Source organism: Suncus etruscus, chromosome 4, assembly GCF_024139225.1.
Source record: "Suncus etruscus isolate mSunEtr1 chromosome 4, mSunEtr1.pri.cur, whole genome shotgun sequence".
NCBI lineage: Eukaryota > Metazoa > Chordata > Mammalia > Eulipotyphla > Soricidae > Suncus > Suncus etruscus.
In genome coordinates, this window is record NC_064851.1 from 79,214,684 (window position 1) to 79,238,948 (window position 24,265).

At 40.4% G+C, this 24,265-nt stretch overlaps 1 protein-coding gene and 1 pseudogene across 1 annotated transcript in view; one reads left to right on the forward strand and one right to left on the reverse strand.

The window, feature by feature from the left end:
• SESN1 (sestrin 1) overlaps positions 1–24,265 on the reverse strand; it is a 595,113-nt gene that overhangs the window by 362,174 nt on the left and 208,674 nt on the right. The gene's annotated exons all lie outside the window — the stretch shown is intronic.
• Positions 1–24,265, forward strand: part of LOC126007117 (coiled-coil domain-containing protein 162-like) — a 50,436-nt pseudogene that overhangs the window by 16,255 nt on the left and 9,916 nt on the right.

Genomic DNA, 24,265 nt, shown 5'->3' on the forward strand with positions numbered 1-24,265 from the left:
ATCCTGACTCCACCTTTATTTATTTATTTATTTATTTATTTATTTATTTATTTATTTTTGGTTCACACCGGGCGGTGCTCAGGGGTACTCCTGGCTGTCTGCTCAGAAATAGCTCCTGGCAGGCACAGGGGACCATATGGGACACCGGGATTCGAACCAACCACCTTTGGTCTTGGATTGGCTGCTTGCAAGGCAAACGCCACTGTGCTATCTCTCCAGGCCCTTGACTCCACCTTTAGCCAAAGGCAGGTTAATATTTTCATGCAACAACGTAATAAAGTGAAAATCAACATACCTACCTAGTCAGTACAGAATCACCAGAAGGAAACTCCTTGGCCTCCTAAGCACACACCACAACCTGCCACTACCCTCAAAAGCATGGCTTAATCACATGTGATAAGAAATTATACCACAAAATAAAAAAGGCAAAGAAACCAGGAGTCTATGGGCTGACATCTTTCACTGCTGATAAAGCTCACCCTCCAGTCAGCTGCTTTAAAATATTCATATTAGTGGAAGTGCTGAAAGTAGTTAATAAATGCATGAACACGTGTTTGTTAAAGGTCAGTAGGCAGATTGTGTTTCCTGGAGGGTGTTTCCTGGAGGGAAACACACTCAGAGCACAGGAAAATCTTGTCCTGGGGAGCAGTCACAGGAATGGACCCTAGAACACAGGTTCTTTATAATGTTCTTTGTAATGTTCACGTGATCCTTCTGCTTCTCGATCCCCACCTCCCTTCTCTTTATAGACTCAGCATTCACTCACTATCAGACACTCCTGTTTTCTAGATAACTCAAACCTCACTATGCATTGACTTCAGGCTGCAAATATTTACCTAGGTGTGTGGATCATTATTTGCCTCAAACCTGTTTTTTGCCAATTGTGCTTAGGTCATTGTATTTAGGTCATTTAGGTTTTCTGTAAGCCAATTGCAACGGGAGTATTAGCTATCTGGTTTATAAAAACCAAATTGCAAAGAATAAGCTGTGGTACTTTCACCCCCTTGGAATTTTATTCAGCACTAACAAGAAATGAGGCATCAAGCCATGAAAAGGCTGCATCTCAGGAGCCCAACTATTAAGAGGCATGAATTATGAATGTAATGAGGATAGTGTATAATGGAGGTTAGAGAGAAGAATGAGTAGGCAGAGTATAGGTGCTAAAAACAGTGAAACTATCTGATGGATATATGAGCATGTCACTATAGGCTTCTCAAACCCCATAAAGGCATCACAGCCAGAGCATGCCCGACTCTGAACTGAAGTCTTTGGTAATATGATGGATCAGTATTAAGTCATTGTTTGTAACAGCTAAGGACTCTAGTGTGAGGTATTAATAGTAGCAGGTTGAGGACAGATGAACACTGGGTTTGAATATATATTACATATATATATACCTACATATATACATATAGAGTATATATATATACTCTATATACTCTGCTTAGTATGACTCTGAATCTAAGACTTCTCTAACAAAATTAAGAATAATATGTAGGGGCCCGAGAGATAGCATGGAGGCAAGGCGTTTGCCTTGCATGCAGAAGGATGGTGGTTCGAATCCCGGCATCCCATATGGTCCTGGAGTCTGCCAGGAGTGATTTCTGAGCGTAGAACCAGGAGTAACCCCTGACTGGCACCTGTGTGACCCAAAAACCAAAATAAAATAAAATAAAGAATAAAGAATAATATGTATTGTTTAACCTGAGTACCACCCAGGGTGGCCCCCAAACAAGCAAACAAAAATGCTGTGCTCCTCCATACAAAGCATGTGTTCTGGGCTGTTGAGCTTTCTCTATGAGCTCCACTTGCATATATATATTTTTTTAAATAAAAAATTTACTTTTTAAAAATATTTTTATTGGGACCCAAGAGATAGCACAGCAGTAAGGTTTTGGCCTTGCATGTAGCTAACCCGGGATGGATCTGGTTCAATTCCTAGCATCCCATATGGTCCTCCGAGCTTGCCAAGAGTGATTTCTGAGCACAGAGTCAGGAGTAATCCCTGAGCATGGCCAGGTGTGGTCCCAAAAACTAATCAATTAATAAATAAATAAAAATATTTTATTAAGTACCTTCTATAGCAAGATGCTTTGTTCTAGCTCGGCATATGGCAAGTAAATAAAAGATAGAGTTAACTTGTGAAGAAAGAAATGAAGACAAAAATAAGTGAGCAGGGAAAGAGTTATTAAAATGCTAGCTTGTCGGACCCGGAGAGATAGCACAGTGGTGTTTGCCTTGCAAGCAGCCAATCCAGGACCTAAGGTTGGTTCGAATCCCGGTGTCCCATATGGTCCCCCGTGCCTGCCAGGAGCTATTTCTGAGCAGACAGTCAGGAGTAACCCCTGAGCACTGCCGGGTGTGGCCCAAAAACCAAAAAAAAAAAAAAAATGCTAGCTTGTCATTATGTGTAAGGTAGTTAGTGAAATTTAAGAATAGATCTCAAAGGAAGAGATTCTGTATGTATTTTCAAGATAGATCTAGTTATGATATATGCTGATGGATCAAAAATCTGTTCTGACAGATAGAGGAATCAAGGATGATGTAAACTGTTTTGGTTTCAAACAAGAATAATGTGTAGAATAAGTTTGGAGTGGACATAGCTATCAATTTATTTGACATCATTTGATATCCAAATGTGGGCACTAAAGGAAGAGAAATGAGGACAAGTATATAAATTTGGTAGTCACTGGGATTTTAATTTTTTGTTTGTTTATATTTTGAATCATACTCGAGTTCTCAGGACTTACTTCTAGCTTTGCATTCAGGGATTATTCCTACTGGTGCTCACAGGACTAGATATAGTGCTGGGTATTTTATGCCAGATAATCCTTGTGCAGGCAAGTCCATAACCATGTTCTGCTCTCTCTCCAGCCCTGGTAGTCATTGGAACTTTATTTGTGTGTGAATATAGAGAAAAGGTCAGAGGACTAAATTTTTGAATATCTCTTATTTATGAGTCAGTAAAACAGTAGAATTGAAGTAGAGGACATTGAGTAGTAACTAGTACTGTGGAGATCAAACTTGAAGACTTTTCAAGAAATATATGGTTAATTGTCAGATAAGAACATTATTGGATTTTCTTTTGTCTTTAAGGCCATACTCCATGGTGCTCAGAGCTTACCTCCTCACTATGATTGGGGATTACTCCTAGTTATGCTCAGAACCACCTGTAGTGCCAACGACTGAATGAGTGTCAGCCCTGTGCAAGGCAAGCTCCTCTCTCTCCAGTTCTATCTCTCCAGTCCTCATCACTGGACTATAAATCACATGGGGAATATTAGTTACTATTACAAGAATAGTCTTGGTGAAATGGTAGAACTAAAGCCAATTGGAGTGAGTTTAGGAAAGAATGGGAAGAGGAATTGGAACTAGCCAGATAGAGAAATTATTTCAAGGAGTTTTGCCTTGAGTGGAAATTAAAGACATGGGAGCTTTTAATTCTTAAAACTAAAATTTTATTTTAAATTGGACTTGAGGAATTGAAGGTTTTAATTAATTTTAGTTATTTATTTAAAAATATGTGAGTATTGGGGCTAGAGCAATAGCACAGTGGACGTTAACCTTGTAAATGTGGCCTTATACCTTGTAAGTGGCCAACCTGCATTTGATTCCCGGCATCCTAAATGGTTCCCCAAGCCTTCCAGTAGTAATTTCTAAGCACAGAGCTAGGAGTAACTCCTGACAGCTGCTGGATGTGGCCCCAAACCAAAAACAAACAAAAATATATGAATATCTCCTTTATGCCATTGTAGTTTTTAAAGACTAGTTTTCTAACTAAGTACTGTTGTTTCTTAAGATATATGAAGTGGTAAGGAAAATCCCTACCTATATTGTACATTTCTGATGTATAACCAAACATACTAGAATAAATGTTGCTAAGGCATGATTTGAGACAGTCCATTTCAAATAATAATGACTAATGAGCCATCTGGATAGTTCGTTAAATTTTAGTTCTTTTCTTTTTTAATTCAGGATTTTTTATTTTATTTTATTTTAAAAAAATTTTTTAACTGAAACCCAACTATAACATGTTATAATCAAGGTGCTTAGACAAAGACACTATTATAAGAGAAGAAATTAAAAATAAATCTTCAATCCGTTTTCTTCTCTTTTTTCCTCTTCTTTTTCTTTTTCCTCTTTCTGAGATCAGACGAGATTGGGCGCATTCAGGGTGGTATGGCTAGAGACTCTTCTTCCTCTTTCTCCTCTTCTTTTTCTTCTTCCTCCTCATCTTCTTTCTTTTCTTCCTCCTCTTGTTTTTCTTTCTCCTCCTCCTCTTCATTTTCTTCTTCCTCTTCTTCTTTCCTTCTTCCTTTTTTCTTGTCTTTTTCTTCTTTTCCTTTTCCCCTTTCTCCTCTTCTTCCTCTTCTTTTTCTTCTTTTCTTACTATTCTTTGCCCTCTTCTTACTCTACTTCCTCCTTTTGTTTTTCAGAATAAAAGGATAAATCCTTTTCATCTTCCCTTTCTTCTTCTTACTATTTTTCACAATATTATTCTTACTCCTCTTCACCTTATTCTTACTCTTCTTCGCCTTATTCTTAAAATTCTTCTTCCTCCTCTTCCTGTTCTCACTCTTACTCCAACTTCTGTTATTATTCTTGTTCTGGGTTTCTGGGACTTTATTGATTGCTATGTTGTTTCTGTTGAGTTTCTCAAAGACTTCCATTTTCAACGGTTCACATTCTTTGAGTAGTTTAGACATTGTCTGATCATTTGCTTTAAAGTTTTCTTCCAGTCTCTTTTGTTGTATGGAGTTGTTCTGCATTTCATCCTCTAGCTCACTACCCCATTTGCAGCTGCCGTTACTCCAGTGGAGAGGTTTTCCATTGAGGTTTTCAATTCATAAACCGAGTTTTTCAATCCTGTTATTTCAGTGTGAAAGTTTCTAATTTCAATTGTCAAATCCTCTTGATGCTTATTTGTTTTCCATTCAAGTCTATCAATGCTTTTTTTGAGCTCCCTGAACATCTTCCATAATTCTACTCTAAACATCTTATTTGAGAGGATACCTAACCGTTTGGTACTTTTCGGATTATCAGAGCAGACAACTTGATTCTTTAAACATGGGGTTGTACTGCAAAATTTCCCCATTGTTAAGGCTGTAGATTGCTTTCTACAATGTGGAGAAGTGGGGTTCAGAGGTTAAAAGATAAGCACGGCTGCAGAGCGAAGGTGTGGGTCCTGGAGAGATTATGATCCTTGGTGTCTCTGAGCTGCCTCCCACAGAAAGAAGCCAAAGAGTAGAGCAGCAGTTCTTTATTTATTTATGCCCAATCACACGGCAGGATTTGGCCCCACATTAGTTGGGTGGGGACATCTTACCGGGTGTGGGTCTTGGAGAGATTATGATCTTTGGTGTCACTGAGCTGCCTCCCGAAGAAAGAAGTCCACTTGTATATTTGTTTGTTTGTATTTTGGATCATGCCCAGTGCACTCAAAGGGTACTACTGTTTCTGTATTCATTTATTATTCATGGCAGGATCAGGGGACCATATGAAGTGCCAGGATTGAACCATGCCTTTATATTTGGCCCTGTGAGCCATCTCTCTAGTCCCTGGGTGGCAAGGCAAACCCACTGTGATATTGCTCATGCTCATTTGTATATTTTAATTAAGTGAAATACTTAAGAGAGTGATGTCAGGCCAGGAAGATAGCTCAGAGGACGGGAATGAATGTTTTGCATAAGGGAAGGTCATTTTTTTCTTTTTTTTCATCTTTATTTAAACACCGTGATTACAAACATGATTATAGTTGTATGATTTCAGTCCTTCACCAGTGGAACATTCCCACCACCAATGTCCCTAAATCTTCCTCCTCCCCACCCCTCCCATGCTTGTACTCGAGACAGACTTACTATTTCCCTCATTCATTCACACTGTTAGGATAGTTCTCAATGTAGTTATTTCTCTAACAGCCCTCATCACTCTTTGTGGTGAGCTTCATGTCGTGAGCTTCACCTTCCAGTCCTCATCTCTTTTGTCTCTTATAATTATTGCAAAAATGTCTTTCAATTATCTTAAAACTTATAGATGAGTGAGACTATTCTGCGTCTATCTCTTTTCCTCTGACTTATTTTACTAAGCATAATAGATTCCATGTACATCCATGTATAGGAAAATTTCATGACTTCATCTCTCCTGATGGCTGCATAATATACCATTGTGTATATGTACCACAGTTTCTTTAGCCATTCATCTGCTGATGGGCATCTTGGTTGTTTCCAGAGTCTGGCTATTGTAAATAGTGCTGCAATGAATATAGGTGTGAGGAAGGGATTTTTGTATTGTATGTTTGTGTTCCTAGGGTATATCTTTAGGAGTGGTACAGCTGGATTGTATGGGAGCTCAATTTCCATTTTTTGGAGGAATTTCCATATCGTTTTCCATAAAGGTTGGACTAGTTGGCATTCCCATCAGCAGTGAAAAAGAGTTCCTTTCTTTCCACATCCCCGCCAGCACTGCTTGTTTTCCTTCTTTGTGATGTGTGCCAATATTAGTGGCATGAGATGGTACCTCACAGTTGTTTTGATTTGCATTTCCCTGACTATTAGTGATGTGGCGCATCTTTTCATGTGCCTTTTGGCCATTTGCATTTCTTCTTTTACAAAGTGTCTGTTCATTTCTTCTCCCCATTTTTTGATGGGGTTAGATGTTTTTTTCTTGTAAAGTATTGTCAGTACCTTGTATATTTTAGATATTGGTCCTTTATCTGATGGGTATTGTGTGAATAATTTCTCCCACTCAGTGGGTGGTTTTTGTATTCTGGGCACTATCTCCTTTGAGGTGCAAAAGCTTCTCAGCTTAATATAGTCCCATCTGTTTATCCCTGCTTCCACTTGTTTGGAGAGTGCTGTTTCCCCTTAAAGATGCCTTTAGTCTCAATGTCATGGAGTATTTTATCTACAGGTTGTTTTATATACCTTATGTTTCAGATATGATATCAAGGTCTTTAATCCATTTGGATTTTATCTTCGTACATGGTGTTAGCTGGGGGTCTGAGTTCACTTTTTGGCAAGTGGCTAACCAGTTGTGCCAACACCACTTGTTGAAGAGGCTTTCTTTGCTCCATTTAGGATTTCTTGGTCCTTTATCAAAAACTAGGTGGTTGTATGTCTGAGGAACATTCTCTGAATACTCAAGTCTATTTCACTGATCTAAGGGTTGGTCTTTATTCCAAATACCATGCTGTTTTGATAACCATTGCTTTGTATTGCAGCTTAAAATTGGGGAAAGTAATTACTCCCATATTCCTTTTCCCAAGGAGTGTTTTAGTTATTTGAGGATGTTTATTGTTCCAAATGAATTTCAGAAGTGTTTGATCTGGGAAGGTCATTTTCAACCTCCAGCACTTTATTGTCCTCTGAGCACTGCCTGGGGTGGCCTCTAAGCACTGCTAGATACATTCCTTCTCCCCCCAAATAAGACAATTATGCCATTGTAAATTATTCTCTGTTCTTATAGATTTTGAGTTTTATTATTTAATTTTTATTAAGGTACTGTGATTTACTATATATATTTAATTTGGGGGCCACACCCAGTGACGCTCAGGGGTTACTCCTGACTATGCGCTCAGTAATCGCTCCTGGCTTGGGGGATCTTATGGGACGCCAGGGGAACAAACCAAGGTCCATCTTAGGTTAGCATGTGCAAGGCAAACGCCCTACCTCTTGCATCACTGCTCCGGCCCCGATTTACAATATTTTTAATGACAGTTTCACCCATGTATATTTCCAACACCACACCCATCGCAAAAGTATCTGCTTCCAAACTTTTCCAAACACCACGAAAGCACCACCGGTAGAGAAAATGAACCTGAATGGAGTCTATAGTTAATCCGTGACAATATACCCCAAGGGTGGAGAAACCTCATAGCGCTAAGGCCAAGTGAATTCCTTTTTGAATGACCCCAATATTAACTTTGCCAGTGCAGAAGGGGAAAAAAAAGGCAAAAAGCACAAAACAATTTTTTATTTTTTATATATTATATTTTTTTCTTCATTTATTATTATTTTTATTTTTATTTACCTGTCTACTTTTTGTCGATTTCTTTGTTTTGGTGTGGTTATTGAAGTTGTTGTCCCCATTTATATTTATATTGGTTTTTTTCTTCTTTTCTTTTCTTTCTTTAGGTGCTCTGCCATGTTTTTTAACTCAAGACCATGGCTTTTTTTTTTTTTTTTTTTTTTTTTTTTTTTTTTTTTTTTTTTGTGGTGCCTATCGTTATCACTGGAGTGCTCACTGGATATTTGACACTTCTTTTTGTACTGTTGGGGTGTTTCACCTACTTTTTCTCCTTCGTCTCTCAAACTGACGATGAGAGCCTCTAGAAGGATTCTGCCCATTTTCGGCGTATTAGACTTTTACCCCAGTTTATTACTTTTCTCTTCTTCAAATAAAACCACCTAACTTGAACTATGTAGTCCTTCCTCCCAGTTAGAGGGGGAAATAAGGGAGGCACCAAGACCAAGACTACTAAGTAGTAAGCTAGGTACAGAGGGGACCACATATTCTCGCAGCCCCCGGGGGTGAGGGAGGAGGATATGGGAGGTAGGACGAACACGGAAGTGTAGGGAGGACAAATCGGTGAGGGGAACCCCCCTGATTTTATGTAAATATGTACCTATAATATTATTGTCAACAATATGTAAGCCACTACGATCAAAATAAAAATTATATTAAAAAATAAAAGTATCTGCTTCCCTCCTCCAATGTCCCCAAAATTCCTTCTGTCCACCACCCCATACCTCAAGAAGCTCAGTAATAGACTACTTTTTTTTTTTTTTTTTGGTTTTTGGGCCACACCCGGTAACGCTCAGGGGTTACTCCTGTGGCTATGCGCTCAGAAGTTGCTCCTGGCTTGGGGACCATATGGGACGCCGGGAGATCGAACTGTGGTCCGTCCAAGGCTAGGGCAGGCAAGGCAGGCACCTTACCTCTTGCGCCACCGCCCGGCCCCAGTAATAGACTACTTTTAATTAATCAATCCTTCTTAAGTCTTGATTTCATTTGGGTAGGATTTCTTGTCTATGTTTTAAGGTTCAGGAAAAAAGACTTTTTATGTTTGCTTTCATTTTGTTTTGGGGCCCTGCCCAGTGAGTACTCACAACTCTGTGCTCTAGCATAGTTCTTTATAATACTTAGGGGACTATGAGGTGCCAGTATTGAACCCCTGCTTTTATACTCGACCCTGTGAGCCATCTCTCTAGTCCCTGTTTGTTTTTTTGTTTGTTTGTTTTCAAACGTTTAGAAAACTTCGGGTAAATAATTTGACAAAAGGTTCCTCCATGTCAAACCTTCTCAGAACTTTTTCTATTCTGCTGTGCATTGAAAATATTCAGGAGTGGGGAAAGGAAGTTTATAATGTTCTTTAAATTTATTTGACCACAGATCAGTTTCCTCTCTGTGGGAACATCATCAATTAGTTTTCTGGAAAGCAGCTGAAGAAAGAAATAAAGAATATATGCATATGCTTAAATCAGTAATGCTTTCAATTCAACCCTATGGGGGGCCACTTGAATGACCAAAAGAAATCCAGTACACAATAATTATCAGTTTTGCATCTTTAAGCTTCCATTCTGCTTTGGCGAGGACCTAGTTACTCAGGTGCAGAGGGTGAGGTTAGGCATTATAGAAATCCAAACTACCCACCTCAAAGCTTTTCCTGGAAGAAAGTATTGAGGGTAAGGGAAGAGGTTATGGGAAGAAGGATGGGAACGGAGGTGGAGTGAGGACAATTCGGTGATGGGAATTCCCCTGATTTTATGTTAATATGTACCTAAAATATTTTTGTCAATGATATGTAATCCACTATGATTAAAATAAAAATTATATTTAATTAAAAAAAAAGAAAGTATTGAGGGTAAGTGGAATTCAGGTAAGTGGTCTGGCCTCCAGGAGATCAAATTTTTCTTGTTCATGAATTCTGGAAATGTAGCTGAGTCCCAAAACACTTGCTTTGCATGTATAAAACCCTTGCTTGGATCCCTCACACCAGGGAGGTGTATGGGAAACATTCAGAAGTTTTGACCATGTGTACTGTAAATGAGGCATCTTTGGAGACCACCAGTTCCATTTAGCAGGAAATGATTCTTCTTGGATGAATCTTGCTTCCTTGGACTCCTGCCTACACATGCAGGTGCTTGTCTGCACAGGAAACCATGAGGTGGGAGCATGCTGGAAAATCATCCCAGCTCATAAAGAAAATTATTTCCCTTCAATGACACCCAAAGCTGAACCCAAACCAGCTCTGCAGGAACATGTCAGGTGGTGGTTCCCAAAACAGAAGCATGTGGTAGTTAGATATGGCTATTCACCTCCCCAAAATGACCTGTGAGCAGGGACTCATCACAGAATTACCCTAGAAGACATCCAATTTCTTGTCTGAAAAATTCCTCAAGCATGCATGAGCTCTGTCTTATCAAAGCTGAGACTTTAAAATGTCTCTTAACACTTCTAGAAATGTGAATTCTCAACATGTTCTCAAATTGAAATTTCTTCTTTAGTTGTGCGGGGACAGAGGAGACCTGGCTTTCCTTAGCTATCCTAAAGGAAGAGCAAATTCATGACTTTTGTGTCTCAGCTGGTGCATCAAACAGATGGTTCTATTTATGATTAATTAATTGTAGGCAATTGCAGGAGTGTGGAATCCCATTTGCACAAATACTCCCAACCCATGAGTAGTGTTCTCAATGAAAATCAGAACCATTGGTGTGTACGTGTGTAGGCCCATATGCTTGGAGTCTCCAAGCAAGCTGAGTAGAAATATGCATCAAAAATTCAACAGCTGGGGACTGGAGAGGCCCTGCAAGAGATCCAGCCTCCTACGAAAAGGGCAGAGATTGCATGGCCACAGTAGAAAAAGGAGTGGAAGAGGGCTTGGCTCTTACTTAGAGAGTCTTTGCTTAAAAACTCCCTTGTAGTCCTACAAGTAAAGTGGGAAGCCACCCCTACTCTGTTAATTAACTTCCTCCTAAGCCTTCCCTCTTCCTGATGCATCTAAAAAAGGCTAACACACTTCCATTGTCCTAACTCTCATTAACTCCCCAAAACTTTATTTTTCTTTTTTGGACCACACTCAGCAATGTGCAGAGGACCATGTAGTGCAGAGATTGAACCCTGAACTCTTGTATGCAAAGTGTCCTCCAGTTCTTGGAGCCATCTTCCTCACCTTACAGTTTTTTTTTTTAATATCTCACCTTACAGTTTTTAAACAATGCATTCATGTGGTTCAAAACTCGAAATTTTATATATATATGTATATATATATATATATCCTTACACCCTATTTTGCCATCCCAACATAACACTTTCTTTTGTGTGTACATATGCCAGTCTATACAATTGCCCTTTACAAAAGAATTAATTAATTAATTTTTAATTGAATCTCCATGATATACAGTTACAAAGTCATTCATGATTGAATTTCAGTCATACATTGTTTCAATACCCTTCACCAGTACACATTTCCCACCACCAATATCCTATTTCCCTTCTGTCCTCCCCATACCCACACTTGCCTCTATAGTAGACATCTCTCTCACTCACTCACTTTCTCTCTCTCTTTCACTCTCTCTTTCCTTCCTCCATCCCTTTTAGGCACTGTAGTTTGCAATATTGTTATGAAGGGCATCATGCATATTACTTTACCTCCTTTCAGCAACCAATTCTTGTCCAGAGTGATCATTTCCAACTATCATTGTCATAGTGGTACCTTCTCTACCCTACTACATTCCCCTTCTATTTGTGGCAAGCTTCCTACCATGGACTGTTCTCCTGGCCCTTGTCTCTATTATCTTTGTGTGTCATCACTGTATTACCTTTTGTTTTGAAATAGCTCACAAATGAGTACAATCATTGTATGTCTACTGTTTCTCTGACTCATTTTGCTCAGCATACTTTCCAATATCTATCCAACTACTTTTAAAATATATATTTATCCTTTCAGTGCTTCTTTATACATATACTGACTTACAGTTTATGCAATACTTTTTTCTTTGTTTGTTTGTTTGTTTTTTGTTTGCCTAACCTAGTGGCTAACTACTAAACTAGTTATCAAACCTAGTTATTCCTGGCTCTGTACTTAAGAATCACTCCTGATGGGCTCTGGGGAACCATATGAGATGCTGTGAATCAAACTTGGGTCAGCCATGTACAAGGAAGTGCCCTCCCTGATGTGCTCCCTGATCCCAATATTTTTTACTTCTGAATATGGTTTTAAGGATGTTTATTTGTTTTGGCAACGCCCAGTAGTGTTCATGTCTTACTCCTAGCTTAGTTCTGGCTCTGTGTTCAGCAATCACTTCTTGTAATGTCAATCACTGTTTTAGGGATAAAATTCTAAGCACTGTTTCAGGAATCATCCGTGCTTTTCAGGGAGCAAAACAATACCTGTTCTTATGTAGTTTACCATTTAGAAGGGGTAGACAGAAATATGCATAAACTAGAAAACAATAGAGTAAAAAGCAGAAGATGGTGTTGAACAGGGTGTCCAAAAAAATAATTCCTTTAGAGACAGTGAGGAAGCTAGTGATGTGAGTATCTGGAGAAAGAATATTCCAGACAGAAGCCAGCCCATACAATAGCTCTGTGCAGAGTGTACCCACTCTACCCATAGTAGTTAAAGACTGATATATTTACATGAGTCTCAAGGGAGAGTCCCAGGAGATAGCATCAGAGAGGATGAGGGAAAGGGGCACATATTGTATAAGGCCTGGCAAGGATGTTAGTGCCTATTTGGAATAGAATGAGAGCCTAGCCTACATTCTAAATGGCATTATCTGACATTGGTCTTAATAAAATTTCTCTAGCTGCTGTGTTGAGAAGAAACTATAAAGGAATCAAGGGCAGAAGAAGGGAAAGAATAGTTTGAAGGTTAATACTGTAATCCGAAGAAAAAATGTCTCAAACAAGAGGAGGAGATTAAGGGGTCAGAATGTGGGCATATTTTTTTAAGTAGTCTCTAATAGATTAGATATTGGGTGTGAAAGAGAGAGATGCATCCAAGATTTCTTAATGCATCCAATTAATTTACTTAATGCATCCAATATTTCTTTCTTTTTAAAATTCTTTTTAAAATGATTTATTTCTTTTTGAGGGTGTTATGCTAGTGGTACTTAGGGGTTCCATGTTCAAGAGTGACCCTGGGCAGTGCTCAGGGAACCAGATGGTTTAAACTGGGTTCACTGCCTACATGGCTTCATCTAAGCAAGTACTTTACCTCCTATATAATCTCTCCAGCCCTGAGCCCAAGATTTTTGTTCTGTGCAATTGAGAAAATAGAATTATCCTCAGCTAAAATGGAGAGGACCATAGTTAAAGAAAATTAGGAAGAAACAATCAAGAATTTCATTGTACACCAGTGATGTTTGAAATGTCCCTTAGACAGCTAAGAAGAGATGCCACATGGGGATGTTACTAAAATTGTGGTTTTGGCCAGCATTTGGATGGTTTTTAGTCATTAAATAAAATGAAATAACCAAGGCTGTCAATGGAATAAAGGAGGTGGCCTAAGAGCTGACTCATAGGATAGCCTAAGAGTTGGTGTGGGAGGACACTAGAAGCATAAAGAGAAACAAGGAACAAACAGTGACTCAGATGTGGTGGAGTTCTAACATCTAGTGCTGGAAGTTTCTTGAGCAGGAAGAACTGAAAGACAAACTAAAAGAGAGTACTAGTCATTAAATAAAACTATGGGGGCTGGAGTGATAGTAAAGCAAGTAGGGCACCTGTCTTGCATGCAGCCAATCTAGTTTTGATGTCTGGCACCCCATAAGGTCCCTTGAGCACTACCAGGGGTGATTCTTGAGTGAAGAACCAGGATTAACCCCTGAGTATTAATATGTATGGCCCAAAAAGCAAAATAATAACTTAAAAATAGAAAATAAATTTAAAAAATAAAATTACTGGCTTTAGCCATGCTGCATGCATGCATAGAGACAAAGTTCTTGTCAGTGGAGTGGTGACATGAAATCTGGGTGAGCAAAAATTTTTAAAGGAGCCAGAAAGGAGGTAGAGAATATAGACATCTTAGACTGGAGAGATAGCATGGAGGTAAGGCATTTGCCTTTCATGCAGAAGGTCGTTGGTTCAAATCCCAGCATCCCATATGGTCCCCTGTGCCTGCCAGGGGCGATTTCTGAGCATGGAGCCAGGAGTAACCCCTGAGCACTGCCGGGTGTGACCCAAAAACCAATATATATATATATATATATATATATATATATATGTATATGTATATATATGTATATGTATATATATTTATAGACATCTTCTGAGTTTTGATACAAAAAGAACCATGGACAGGAGGCTGCAGCTAACAAAGAAGGGGTCTGAAGAAAAAAAATCCTATGCTGTGGAAGAAACAATGTTATCTATTATGATTCAAAAGAAAAGAGGTTGTGAAATTAAAAGAAGTTTCTGGAATTATAATCTTGAGTAGACTTGACGGAATATATTCCTTCTAGATAATCATTCTGTATTTCATTGATAGGGTTCTTGTCCACAATTCTGCACCTAAAATATTCATTTATTTATGATCCTTATCATAATAAGTCATGGAGAAATTCTCATTTTCTTAGATGTATACTATTTGGAAGTATACACTACAGAATTTGTATTATTTGCTAGGATTGTGATGCTGTAAGAGATGTAACTCTGAATAGCTGTATGTATGCCTCATTTCACACAGATTATACCATATTGATTTTCAATCTGGGAACTGATGTTCACAGTCTACAGATCTCACTATTTTTAATTTGTTAAATTTAATTTTTATATATATATATATATATATATATATATATATACCTCAAAAAATCATACATTTCATGGCTGCTATGGCTGCCAATAATTCATGATACTCATATTAGTATCCTTCTTCCCCTAGATCTTTGGAAACACCAAGTCATGACAGTCACTTTTCAGTCATGAGACCACAAATAGTTGAAAAGTTTATCCAGAAATTAATGGAGAATTACCAGAATGGTGGTTAAGGTATGTATTTAAAAATTGATCTTTCTAGGAGCCAGAGCGGTGGCGCAAAGCGGTAAGGCATTTTTACCTTACACACGCAGTTCTATCCCTCGGCATCCTATATGGTGTGTGTCACACACACACACACACACACACACACACACACACACACACACACACACACACACCGCCACAAGCCAGGAGCAATTTCTGACTGCACAGCCAGGAGTCACTCCTGAGTGTCACTGGGTGTGGCCCACAAAATCAAAAAAAAAAATAAATTGGTCCTTCTAGAGCCAAAGAGAAAGTACAGTAGGTAAGGTACTTTATTTGTGGCTGTGGTGGTTTTATCCTGGTTAACATTTTTAACACCTCGAACACCTCCAGGGATCACTCCTGAGCACAGAGCCAGGAATAGCTCCTGAGCACCCTTGCTATGGCCCCAAAATTAGTCATTCTGTGCCATAACAATAGTACAGAGGGTAGGCCTTGCACATTGCCAACCTAGGTTTAATCATCAACATATGGGATGCCAAAGATCAAATCCAGGGCATTTCCATGCAAGGCAAATGCCCACTCTCTACAGTCTACCCCATCACTATCACATCTGAAAATCCATAATATGAGGCCAGGAGTAAGGCTCAACAGTACAAGATGTTTCTTGTATGTCTTTGTTCAATTTTCAACACCAAAGTTTTGTTTAGTTTACAAATTTTAGAGGAGTATGATATGAATTCCTACATAAGTTCATATTTTTAATTTAATATTTTTGAAATATTTTAATATTTTGAAAATATGTGCACTATTCATTGCAGCACTTAGAATAATAAGAATATTATTATTATTTGAAAATAACCCAAATGTCCAATGGTATATGTGAATAAAGTAAGTTGCGGCACATATACACAATGGAGTAGTATATAGCATAAGAATATATGAAATATGGCTCACAAAGCTAGTCCAACAGGTAGGGCACTTACTATACCCATCCTGGTTAACTGCTGGCATCCCAGATGGTTCCTGAATACATCAGAACCAGAAGTAAGCCATGAAAACAAGCAGGTGTAGTCCACAAGCCAAGAAAAAAAGAAATATGAAATAACTTAGTTGCTGCAACTAGAATGGATCTGAAGGGCATCGTATTAGGTGAGATAAGTAAGAGGGGAGGACAAATACTGGATAATCTTACTCATCTGTGATATATAGAGAAATAAAGATCCTGAGCAAAGTCTAGAGCTGATCCCATGACAGTATACTCCAAGGACGGAGAAACCCCATATTTCTTAGGCCAAGTGAATTCCTTTTTCGAATGACCGCAATATTTACTGTGCCAGGGCAGGAGGGGAAAAAACAAAAATACAAAAAGCACAAAACCTTGGTTATTTTATATATATATTTACCTTCATTTATTATTGTTATTATTATTTTTATTTACCTATCTATTTTGGTCGATTTCTCTGTTTGGGTGTGATCATTGAAATCGTTGTCCCCAATTATACTTATTTTTTTTCTCTTCTTTTCTCTTTTTTCGTTATGTGCTATGCCATGTTTCTTATTTCAAGACCATGGCATGTTTTTGGTTTGTTTGTTTGTTTTTGTTTGTTTCTTTTGTTTTGTTTTGTTTTTCGTCTATTTTTTGTGGTGCTTATCGATATAGCTGGAGTCCTCACTGGATAATTGACATTTTTTTTTTTTGGTACTGGTGGAGTGTTTCACCTTCTTTTTCTCCTTCATCTCCGTCCTTGGAGTATACTGTCATGGGATCAGCTCTAGACTTTGCTCAGGATCATTTATTCTCCCGGTGGTGTTTTTTTGGTGTGTGGAAGACTACTGCTCTGTCCAGGGTGATACAATCAGAGCTCTGTGTTTAGAGGTCTCAGTATCTGCACAGATCCTGAGGTGGGACTTATGATGAAGTCAGTCTTTGTGGTTCTAGAGTGTTTCACCTTCTTTTTCTCCTTCATCTCCCAAATCGATGATGAGAGCCTCTAGAAGGATTCCACCCATTTTTGGAGTATTAGACTCTTACCCCAGTTTATATATCTTCTCTTTTTCCAGCAAAACCATGCAACTTGAAATAGCTAGTCCTGCCTACAGTTAGAGGGGGAGATAAGGGAGGCATCAAGACCAAACAGGTGCAAGACTACTAAGTAGTGGGTTGGATACAGAGGGGACCACATATTCTAGCCGCCCTGGGGGTGAGGGAAGAGGAAATGGGAGGTAGGACAAAAACGGAGGTGTAGGGAGGACAATTTGGTGATGGGCATCCCCCCTGATTTTATGTAAATATGTACCTAAAATGTTATTGTCAACAATATGTAAGACACTATGATCAAAATAAAAATTATATTAAAAAATAAATAAATATAGAGAAATAAAGGGAAGGAAACAGACATATTGAATGTCAAGCCTTGGTCTTTGATGACAAAGCTGAGGTTACCAAAAAGTAGGGAGAGTGGGCTGAGTGGGGAAAAGAGGTGGGGGATTAGAAGTGACATTTTGGTAGTGGTAACTATGAATGTCAAAACCATATTCGGGGGTCAAGGTAATAGCAATAGCACAGAGGGTAGGGCACTTGTCTTACACACCAAGGTTTGACCCAAGTTCAACCCCTACTTTCCCATATGGTCATTCCCATCAGAAGTGATCCTTGAGTGCAAAGCCAAAATTAAGCACTGAGAAAGGAAAAATATAAAGCTTTAAAACCATACACGCTAATATGATTATAATAATGTTACCTAAACTATAATAAAAATAGAGAGAAGTAGAATATGAGGATTGGAGAGCAGCTCAGTGGTAAAACACTCCTCATGTCTGAAGTCCTAAGCTCAATCCAGGACACAAAGAATAAATAAGAAGAAAAATATGACCAAAAAACTATACGCTCAGATAAGGTAACCTTCTCACCTCCCTCTTTCACCCTATTCCACATCTAAAAGATACCAGTTTTCACAATTTGGGTATATACTTATTTGAGTCTTTATGTTTTATATAAACTATTTTGCACTTAAATAATGTACTTAATGCATATTAAGTGTACATATATTTAGTGGACAACTTACGGCCTTTAGCATTTCGAACCACATTTGATCTTGACAGGAAGTGCCTTTCTAAACCAAAGAAATAGCTAAAAGGCAAGATAAAATGGCTATAATATAATATATAAATATAATATGGATATTTGCCATCATAGAGCTTTTAGGATTAATAATAAATCTGTAAAAATAAGTATCGTAGGGCCCGGAGAGATAGCACAGCAGCGTTTGCCTTGCAAAGTCAAAGTGGAAGTTTTTTTGTTTTTTTTTTTTTTTCATTTAGTTTGGGGTTACTTTCTGCAGAGCTCAGGGGGCTATTCTCATATTTGTGCTTGGAAAGGGTTTCAGGTTTCCGGATGAGGGAGGTAGCAGAAAGGGGGTGGGTGGGGTGGTGCTCCTGGTGCTCTGAGGTCCATGTGATGCCAGGAAGACAATCTGGCGATCTGGCACACAGAGCATGCACTTAGCCCTTTGGATAATCTCTGCAGGGCGGGACACCCCCACCCCCTGAAGAACTTGAAAAAACAGCTTTCTCTGCGAGCTGAGGGAAGGATGGCGTCAAATGAAGTGGTGTGGACGGACTGTCACCCGCACACAACATACTGGCAGCTCAGAGTGACTTGAAATATTTGCTACTTCCGAAACCTGAGAAACAAAGCCCACCTGGGGAGAGGCAGCAAAGGAGCCCGGGAGGCTCTGCGGGATATGGTGCCACTCTTATCCTCTCCCCACTGCCAGCCTACCTGTGATGCTCTGCTGGCCCTTCCAGCAGGCAGATCGCAATGAAAAGGAAATAAAACTCAGTTTTCTGACCTCTAATCAGCCTTGTAGGGTATCGTGGCCCTTCACCTCTCTGGCAGAACACAACCCCTTGCTTGGTTAAATATTGTGTTGAGGTATGCGAATGGTGCCCACCCGCTGTTCTGTTGAGTCTATATCCCTAGCCCAGCGAGGTCACGTTTTTTCAGTGGCCATGGTCTAAGACACTTCTGCGCCTCTAACATGCTGGTAGAGGTTTGAAGAGATAATCTAAGAGGCTCTGCATGCAGGAAGCCTGAGATGAAACCCCAGAACTGCTTAGTCTCCAAAGTATTGCCCACAGCACACCTCATTCCACCACTAAATTAGGAGTAGTTCCAGCAACACCAAGTGTGCCCCCCCACACACACACAAAATGAATCAATAAAGAGCTGCTGAAGCCCTGGGAACACACTTGCCTATGTCTGGACACAGCTGTCCAGCTGGGAAGGGGTGTGGACCCTTGGCATGCTCTGCTCCCCAGTTCCCACCTGGGTGAGGTCACCAGCAGCAGCATTCAGTGTGGCCTTTCAGAGCAGGCTCCAGTGTGAATGCTGGGGGCTTCAGGCTATCACAGCAAGTGATTCTGGGCCTGCTCTATATTCACGAAGGCCTACATTACCTTTTTTTTTTTTTTTTTTTTTTTAGTTTTTGGGCCACACCTGGCAGTGCTCAGGGGCTACTCCTGGCTATCTGCTCAGAAATAGCTCCTGGCAGGCACGGGGGACCATATGGGACACCGGGATTCGAACCAACCACCTTTGGTCCTGGATCGGCTGCTTGCAAGGCAAATGCCGCTGTGCTATCTCTCCGGGCCCCCTACATTACCTTTGGGGCATAAGCCCAGGTCAGGAAATGAGGTAGAGTCTTCCCTTTTTCTCAGTCAGCATTCACTTGGACCTTCCTACTGCTCACTTAACAGGACTAGATAGCTATCCTCGTCCCACCCTCTAGGACCCTCTAGGTTCCCCTGTATGCCCTTAGCAGGGAGTGTGCAGGAAATGAAGCCCCTTCTCTTAGTGCCCCCACTCCCCCACCCCGACAGAACACAGGTCTCTATTCACTGCTTTTGCAGCACAATGCTACCAGGCTACTCTGTTTGAGGACCTTTCCAGACTCTAACTTCTTTCAGTCAGTATATGCACTTTCCTTATATGTACATTTATGTCTAATCATATTGTATGATTAGGTTGCATTAGAAAACAGAAACAAGATGAATTAGAGAATACATTCTTCAGGGGCTGGAGCAGTGATATAAGTGATAGGGTATATCTGCCTTTCCCAAGCTAGCCTAAGACAGACCACAGTTTGATCCCCCCCGCATCCCTAAGCCAGAACTATTTCTGAGTGCATATCCAGGAGTAACCCCTGAGCATCACCGGGTGTGGGCCTCCCCCCCAAAAAACAAACAAAAATAAAGAAAATACATTCTTCATATTAGGCTCATCAATCGTTATTATTATTTTGTCATATTTCCTTCCAAGTCTCATTTATAGCTTTTGTTCTATTGAATTTTTAAAACTTTTAAAATTGAAATAACACTGCATTGATCATTATGTAAATTTTAGGTACATGCACTTTTTATCATCAAAATAAAGTATTTTTGCTATAATCTTTTGTTCTAGGGTATAGCTTTCTTAATGAGCATATATCCAGGATATATTTATGTCCCTGTTCAAGATTCCTTGTTTGAGATTAACTAGATGAATCCTTTTTTTTTTTTTTTTTTTGTCTTTTGGGGGCACTTTTGATTGTTTCTATCTTTATTAAGAAAGCTACTATTTTGTGTGAATAGCTTCTATTTCTTTTCCTAAAGTACAAATTATTAGAAGAATTGCTGGGTACAAAGGCAAGAACAGTTCATAATCCTTTGGATATTTTTTGTTTGAGGGAGGAGAAGGATCCAGGTAGTGCTCAGGACTAGCCCTAGTTTTGAACTAGACTTGTAGCTGCTTTCAAGGCAAGTGCTCTGCCCCTGATACTCTATCTCTGTTTCTGTCTCTTCTTTCTCTCTCTCTCTCTCTCTCTCTCTCTCTCTCTCTCTCTCTCTCTCTCTCTCTCTCTCTCTCTCTCTCTCTCTCTCTCTCTCTCTGTTTCTCTCTCAGACCCCTACATCTTAAAACCTTTACCTAGATCTATTAGCCTCCAAAATATCCTGCTACTTTCTCTCTATCACAGGACTGATGCCAGCCCCTCATTCTTCCAGTCCCAGGATTTCTTCTTTCATTATCTCTGCTAGTTGCCTCAGGAATTTGCCTAGCCAAGCCTGTCATCGGCTTTTTATGGAGATCCATAATGACATTATAGGACAGTATTCTTCTCCCCCAGGATAAAGGCCTCATAGCTGGAAGGGCAGCCTGTTCCCACCGCAGACAGAGTGAATCTGGAGCCTGCAGCCCACTAGTGACTCATGGAAAGCTCACCTAGATAAGCAGCTGCATCTTCATCGGGCCTCCTAAACTCCATATCCACAGACACCCTCACCTACCTGTGCTCCCTCTGCACACAGTCCTTCCTGTCCAGAGCTGAAATCTAAACCAGACATTGACTTTGGTCCTTAATGCCATCTCCCCAGAAAGTCTACCCAGTCTGGTGACAGAGGGAAAGGATAGGCCTGCCACAGTGTTTCTCAATCCCTTCCCAACTATGTGCCCTTCCAACCTTGTTTCCTTGCTGTGGGTGCCCCCCTCCTACTTGTTCAGCTTCTAATTTTATGCTGTATGCCTCATTTATGCCATTTTCACCCCTGATTCCCTGGGAATCCACATGAGGTAGTAAAGACCCTGAGCTGAGAGGGGTTGGTTTAGGGAGCTGAATGGTCTTGAAAGACGGGCTCTTCCAAATGTTCGAGAGGCATCCCTCTGGCCCTTCCTCAGCCTACCCTTTCTTAGCATAGAAATCCCCACAATTGGGGTGGGGGACACTGCCCATTTTAGACTTGTGACCTTGGCTTTCCTTCTAGATCATGCCACAGGGACCTGGACAGGGGTTGCTCTGAGCAAACACCTATCAATACTTTCTTCCCACCTCATTCTTCTGAGCTGTACTGCCCTGGTCACCAGTGTGCACAGCCTGGCCCAGGGGCCTGGGCCAGTGTGGATGACCTTTGGGCACATCAGCCTCACAATCACCACATGCAAGATGAGACCAGACTTGGAAGGGAAGGAGTGCACCCCATCGTAAACAATGTGGTAGGAACTAGTTCTCCCAAGTTACCACATTGCCACATGACCGCAAGCATATCCAAGAATAGCCAGTTCAGACCTAGGCTTCCAAGAAATCTGTTTGTTTTTGGTTTGGGAACCACACCCAGTAGTGCTTAAGGCCTACTCTGGCATGCACTCAGACTCCAAGCTCTCTCTCTCTCTCTCTCTCTCTCTCTCTCTCTCTCTCTCTCTCTCTCTCTCTCTCTCTCTCTCTCTCTCTCTCTCTCTCTTTCTCTCTCTCTCTCTCTTTCTCTCTCTGTCTCTGTTTCTCTGTCTCTCTTCTCTCACTCTTTCCCTCTCCCTCCCTCTCTTTCCCTCTCTCTCTCTCTCTCTCTCTCTCTCTCTCTCTCTTTCTCTATATATATCCTTAAATTATATTGCCTCTCATTCTTAAAGCCATTTTGAGGGTCTTTTCTTCATGGTAAAATAATTAAACTTCTTTTAAGTAGAAAGATTTATTGAAAAGTAAAGGAAAAGGAAAAGAAACTTACCAGCCAGGGAGGAGGAACTTGGTATAGGACTAAGTTTAAACATTTTTACTTTAGGGAGTATTTTTTTTTATGGTACTATATATGAAACCTGGGGCTTCCCTCATACAAGAAACATACTCTACTATTGAGTTATATATCCAACTAGATATTTTCATGTTAACAAATTTTTTGTTTGTTTGTTTTTTGGGGTCCCAACGGTGATGCTCAGGGGTTACTCCTGGCTATTCACTCAGAAATTGCTCCTGGCTTGGGGAACCATATGGGATGCCGAGGGATTGAACTGCGGTCCATCCTAGGCTTGAGCCGGCACTGCTCTGGCCCCATCATGTTAATAAATTTTTTGTCTGATTTGTTTATGTATAGTTTTGAAGGTTACACCCAATATTGCTCAGAGACAACTCTCTCTCTCTCTTTTTTTTTTGGGGGGGGGGGGTCACACCTGGTAGTGCTCAGTGGTTACTCCTGGCTCTGCACTCAGAAATCGCTCCTAGCAGGCACTGGATGCCGGGATTTGACCACTGTCCACCCTGGATCCGCTGCATTCAAGGCAAACTCCCTACCACTGTGCTATCTCTCCGGCTCAAGAGACAACTCTTGACTCTATGTTTAGGGGTCAGTCCTAGAGGTGCTCAGGGGACAATACGTGGTGTGGAAATGGAACCAGGGAAGGCCACATGCAAGACAAGTAACTTCATCCTTGTCTTGTCTCTCTATTCCCGTGGCATTGATTTATACTCCTTTTTCGTATTTAGGACATAAAGACAGGCATTCTTTATGTCTCTTATTCTACATGTCCAGTCATACTCTCATCCCTGATCCTGGCACTCTTCAAAGCAGACCCAAGAGAGAAGTTAGGGATTTTGAAACCGGTGGTTTTCTGAATAGTAGGGGAAGCAGGTCTGAGAGCTGAAACTGTAGACTCATCATGGAGGGGTCACCAAGGATAGCTGCAGAGAACTGTGTTCCCTTCTTTTCCAGATCTCTTTCAGGAAAGATCACCTTGAGGCCTGCCTCCTCTCTCTAGAAGGTGAAATGATGACAAAAGAACACAGCAACTTTGAGACCTACTCCATGTGCTATGAGCATGTTCTGGAGCATGCCTGGCAGCAGCTCTGGCTCAAGGAGCATGTATATGCCCAGAGTGATCAAAACTGATATGGAAATGCAATGCAGAGGGTGCAGGAGGCCTCTGCAGAGGAGAAGAGGACAAGGAGAGGGGTTCCCAGACAGGGGCTGGGGTGAGGGGTCTTCTTCCCCTTCTTATTCTGTGGCTAACTGTTCAGGGCACTGGCAACCTCAAGTGCCAAGGTAGAAGTGGGCTTGCCTGGTGTCTAGTGGAAAATGTGAGAGAGGCTTGCTTGGTGGGCAGAGGCTTGACTCAGTACCCTCCCTCTAAGCCAACACTAGGCATCTGTATTGGTATTACATTTTCTGTCATTATTTGGCTATCTCTCCATTGTAAATTCTCAAGCAAAAATATGGCCTCAATCAAATTATTTTCAGAAATCCCAGCACCGAAGATTATTAAGAGAACCCTTTTCTGGATAATATTTAGCACTAAAATCAAAAGAATATGTTTCTCTTATGTCCTTGCAGCCTCAGTGTCTGGTAAACAAGGGCATAGTCAGAATGCAGATCCTGGACTATTGACCCTTCTCAGAAAATGGGAGCTGCACTTTAGGGGATTTGGCCCTTCCTTGAGCTCTAAAATAAAAGCATTCACCTCGGTTGGGACCAAGTTCCTAGATTTTTTTCTACTTCT